This window comes from Scomber scombrus, chromosome 2 (genome assembly GCF_963691925.1).
Source record: "Scomber scombrus chromosome 2, fScoSco1.1, whole genome shotgun sequence".
Lineage (NCBI taxonomy): Eukaryota > Metazoa > Chordata > Actinopteri > Scombriformes > Scombridae > Scomber > Scomber scombrus.
In genome coordinates, this window is record NC_084971.1 from 30949757 (window position 1) to 30955756 (window position 6000).

Sequence of the window (6000 nt, forward strand, 5' to 3'; positions counted from 1 at the left end):
AGCTTTGATGAGCCCTGCTAACCTGTTGTCTCCTTACCAACCGGTCTGATGTGTGTGTAGAGGTGTGTGTGGTTATACTGTAGCAGCCTGGTGACATCAAGTGATTTAATGAAAGTAAACACAGTGAACGGTCATGCATAGCTGCACTGCGCTCTGGTGCAGCACTTCTAAGAGGCTGCAGATTTATCAACATGTCAGTCCTGTTGCCTTCAGACACTGCAGGGTTTTTAATGGACTGAAGGAGAAGCATTTCATACAGTATAAAGCAGCTGTGGACAGCAGATATTGTTCATTTGTAGATGAATGCAGACTGATTTGATGACTGTCCAGCTTTAACCACATTAAAAGTTATGTTCTATGTTGATTTTGGTTGGACAGTGTTTAACTGAAATAAATGTATATATTAAGCATGTATCTGTTTTTGCAGCATGTCTGCAGTAAGTACTTAGTTTGATTCTGTTGATACAATCACCAAAGCAGCAGTGGATTGACACTGTGCCACATATATACATGATTCTGATACATTTGTTATTAGTGTGATCAAATTATAACCAAAATGTGAGTTTCAGGGTCAAGAAAATACCAAACATCTGGCTATGCCGGTTGTTGTGCCTCCAAAGAAATTGGTTGGTTTTGGTATTTGGTCCATTTACAAACTGTGTTGTAAGCTCAAGATATTCCTTAAAAGTGTGATGACCACAAGACTTCACACAGTCACATGTGCTTCCTCATCTCATCAGCTCATGGAGTTATAATTTAACTGATCCAAGCTGCAATATTTAAAACATTGCAGATCTGGGGAATAAAATGTTTGCTACCTGTACTAATGTTGCCTGATTGCTGACGAAGATAAGAGGATGTTTGGTCCAAATATGTTAAAAGATTGTCAACTCACAAAATATAATTTATGACTGTTTAATGGAGCCCAAATATAACTTATACCAATGTCTTCCCCCGCGTGGCAGTGGATCTTGTGTGAATTTTTAATCATGTTGTTCTCTTTTCTATTTGGATACAGCTCTTCTAATCTTGAGGAAAGCTGACCACCAGAGACTGAACGAGCAGCTGTTCCTCTTTCAGTCACAGGAGACGGACCTGACTGGACTTGTACCTTTTTATTAGTCTGTTACTGAGGGGCCTGGCAGACTGTGAAGGCCACACATGCATCTGACATCAATCTCAGGATGGAGCTCTTTTGAGGAGCCACTGCTTTACAACAGTTTCCTGGAGACCATCAGTGGCACTGACAGGCTGGCTGTAATAAGACATGCTGAAGGATGTCACCAACATCAGGTACTCCAGGCAGCTGTCCAGGATTGTCAATGAGTCCCTGCCTGCACCACTCATAGTTTTTGTGTAGAATCCTGCTTTGGTTGACCACTACGATGATGACTAGTAGGATGACTACATTTTCCTCCTATTGAGCATTTTGAACATATGGAAACATTTAATCGCCTTCTTCAATTTGGGTCGAAAACACAGTTCCAATCAGTTTAGGATTGATTCATTTTCTATTACAAACAGTTTAAAAGAGATAGATTAAAAACAGATAGAAGGCTACGGGAGGACACCCTGAACATGAAGGGGCTGCTGGCTGCTCGGCTCCATGGTGGAACATGCTTATTATAAACTGACTGATAACCTGGAGACCTTCATGGTTGTGTGGGGAATTGGAGGCTTCAGCTTCTGATTGACTCTTTGATGTTTGATTGGCTTGTTATCTATGTGTGTGTGTGTGTGCAGGTAGGTTGACTGGCTGGTGAGGTGGAGGGTATATGGATAGTAGAGAGAGAGAGGGTGAAAAAGGGAGAGTTGCCAGGCTTGACAATAGAGAGCTGTCTACAGAAGGAAAAGTATAGAGCCCAGTGGAGAGACAGAGGAGATAGTTTGTGTGTGAGGATGGGAATGATGGAAAGAGGGACTGAACAACAGAAAGAGATGACAGCAAACAAGTGCAGCTGAAAAGCTGAAGTGGTCCTGAAGATTACTTACCCTGACACATCTCTCCACTCCCCTACATCCCTTTACCCATTTTTTTTAAACTTTCCTGCTGTCTTTTCTACCTTTATCCTTTACTTCTCACTCTACTTCACCTGCTGCTTTCTTCCTATGTTGATCCTCTTTTATCTTGTCCTTCCCTCTGCCTCCCTTCTCCACCTTTTGAGGTTTGTTTTGCTCGGTAAAATAAACCAGCTCACAAGTCAGACACCAATATATAAAACGGTATATGAATGTGTACCACACATTAATGTATTCTGAATCTGAAATTATTGTAATTTTGCTACGCCCATGGTTGAGTGAGAGTTCATGTATTAGTGGATGTGTATTCTGCTCTGCATGCAAATAAGTACAGAAGCAGTATGTAAAACATTATGTGCTTTCAACCTACCTATTTTTAAATACACAGACACTTCTTACATGCTACATAACTTAGAATTTAAAGTCAAGTAAATTAGGACTTGACAAAACATTGACATTTATATAATGCATAAGAAGTCAAACAAGTACATTTGCTTCTCACCACAAACACTCAAGGTTTACAGTGTTAATATTGGTTCCTACAGCATGTCAGGCATGCACTGACACATTCAACTTTTTTACACAAGATTAAGACTATCATACAGAACATTTCACACAATAATTACTCTCATACATTGAGGACAATGTGATGAAGAGGATATGACTGTCTACTATACACAGACACCTATCTCTGTATATAGAGACATGGATATCCATTTCAAGGTCTTGTAAACTATTTTGCTCTAGGTACACAAGCTGTCAAAAACTCCTTTAAAAACACTGAATTCTGTTGCCAACACACATTATCACCAAATTAGTAATAAGCAGTTCCCGCTAACGATCCACACTAACCAGGAAAGTGGCGAGAGATACTTTACAATCCCTCCCTGCTATGATATTTCAACAACTTCTCCCCAGTGTAACACACAGTACATGCTTCTGATTAAAAACATCACTTAAATTCAATATTTTGTTCACTCTCAGGTGGATGAGAAGTTGTCCAAATCCGGTCGAAACCTTGTCACAACAGATCCAGACTTGGATATCTTGCCGCAGACATAAAAAAAAAACACTATAAAAGGATATCCTATAAGCAGGTTATGTTTTCTTAGAGAGTTATTTAGCCATAAGTCCAAATTGCATTACTAATGTAGGCCCACTAGAGGTGTCAGCGGTTAAAACGTTAACCATTGACAACATTTCTGACCCGTTACACATGTTGGTGTACTGAACTCAATACTTCACATTATTCATCTTAGTTCAATCAGTGCCAAATTTCAGTATACATTGCAGGACTGACTCCATCTTACACAGAGGCTGAGCACTGGCAGGAGAGCCAACCTGCAGATACAAAGATGGATGGATCCATTTTACTAACCTTCATGGCAGCTAGAAGCTAGATAACATGCACCGTGTTGTGTGTAGCCAATAGACTTTATAAAAATTAGGTGTAGCTGAGGTGGTTCCAGTTCAACAGCACCATGCTGGGCAGGTGGCAGATGTGTTTACAGTGTTTGTGTGCTCTGAAAAAGTTCACTGCGTGGATAAAAAGTCATACAACTGATGGACTGTTAGCCAAGAATGCTAATACCAATGCTAAGACCAATATGCTGCCAATCAGTGTGATAGAGTATGAGGGATTGAAAGGGTTAGTTCAGAACCTTAAAGCCAGAGTATGTTATGCCATTGAGAGCTACTGTGACTGAACGCATTGAAAACACTTTGAGGTAAAGAAGGATGAGTTAAACGCCAAGCTGGTGCTGACCACCAACTGCTGGACAGAAGGCCACATCACAACTTTTCTTAAATAAGTAGTTAGTTACTAGTTAATGGATGTCAGTCAATCAAAAGTAAATTTTGTCAAAACTGACATCCCTAAGGCCCACTTTGGGATAAGCGGAAAACTGTAGCTATTATAAGATACTCAGGTATTAAATGACTCAAGTAAGGATGAGATCCAAAAATAAATAAAAATCAGGACAACCCTAATTATCCTATCCCAAAAACATGTGGGTTTGATTGATCATAATTGTTTATCTTTATCTGGAGAACAAAAGCGCATCTTTTTACCTCAACAAAGTTTTGCTGAACCTTGCATGTGTCCACTGAGGAAACAGCAAAGCTTCTACATTTGAACTCAAGTTAAGGAAAATGTAACAGATGCCCTGCAATCTGTCCAGAAACTAACACAGAGCACAGGCCTACTTCCAATTTAATTCAATGAGACATAATAAGAATTACTGCAGTAGTGTTTCAAGCAGGTCATATGCAGTCAACTGGTAAAATAATATATTGTATTTATGTGTGCACATCAGTTGTGTCTATGTGTATTTGAGGAGTTGTATGAATGAATTTGTGTATGTGTTCACTGTATGTAAACATGTATGTGTGTTTGAAGGTTATTGATTTATCTCCAAGCCATGCGTGAACTGCACCATCAACACTGTGGGTAGGAAGGGGGCGTGGGTTAGGGAAAGATGCATATGTGTGAGAATTTAAAATGTGTGTGCATATTTATTCTTGTGTGTTTGTTTACAGCATGTGTGTGAATGCATGTCTGATGTATCACACATACAGTATGCAAATGCACAGAGAATGTCAATGCATGTGTTGCAGTCTTTTTCTGTCATTTGTGCAAATACTCCAATTCAGAACAGTGATTTGTAGTCTTAATAACTCCTATGGGTGGAGGAGCTGTGCAAGAGCTTCAGCCAACTGTTTTCTCTTCATTATTGTTTCCATTTATATTAAATGCTTTGCTTTTTTTAAATATTAGCTAGGAGATCATGTGCATAAGGTGGATTTCATGCATACATGTAATCTTGTATCAAGTCAGACTCTTTATCCTGAAAATAATGTAATGCATACATAATCATTATTTTAGCTTATATCAGTATCCATAAAGCTGGGGGGTTTGTGTATCTTGTATAAGACTAGAATGTCTATTATTATGTTTATTTGCAGTTGTCTGAGTAGTGGTTTCAGAGTGATTTGCAATGCAGTTGTGTTTGTTTCCAGAAAATGCAGATCACCTGATTTGTTGAGTCCCTTAGCGTAGTGGTTGTAATTCTGAGGTCAATTACTCTAAACAGTATTCTGTGCACGCGCTTGTATGTATCAGTGTGTTTTGCACACTGTGCCTGCATTAATACATATATTAATGGTCAAATATGTGTGTTTTTATGATAAGCTGTCAACTATGTATGTCTGTGCATGAGTTGTGCTTGATTATGCATCTTTTTCTGTCAGTGTTTCCCATATACAAAGGCGATGTGTATGAGTGGGGTTTGTGTGCATTTTTACGTATTTGCATCAACAGGACAAGTGTGTGTACATGTGTGCCTACCAGTGTGAGTTTGTATTCTAGGACATACTAGCTGAAGGGCTGCCTGGATAGCCTGAGGTGGGATTTCTCTGTATAAAACCAGCCATTCAAATGTCAGAGCACTGGGGGAAGTTTTTCCCCACACATCTGATTACTGGAAATATCACTGCTGAGGGTTGAGTAGGCAGCACACTGTGACACACCAACCAAGGACTGTGCCAATGCTATTTTCTAACAATATACTTTACTTGCAGCTACATCTTTTTTACACTTGACCCATTTAGACCCTTATTTTAATTAAGCAATACCACAATTGTGCATATAGGGAGGCTTTCTGATTTCTGGTGATCACTGAAATAGCATTAATAAGCTACATTACATAACATATTTGACATTCATTCTGTACAATGTATCATTCCTCATATACGCATCACACAAACTACACATTTGGGTTCTTGTGATGTTCTTAAATGAGGTTATACAGTATATCAGGCCAAGCTATCCAATCTGGTAATTGTGCAATATTCCCCATCCCAACTGTGACCAAAAACAACGTGTAGGTATATTTCAGTGACAGACAACATCTTAGTAATTATGAACCAGGAAGTGACGAAGTTCAGATGATGTCAATATAAGGTGACTGCCTTATTTAGACT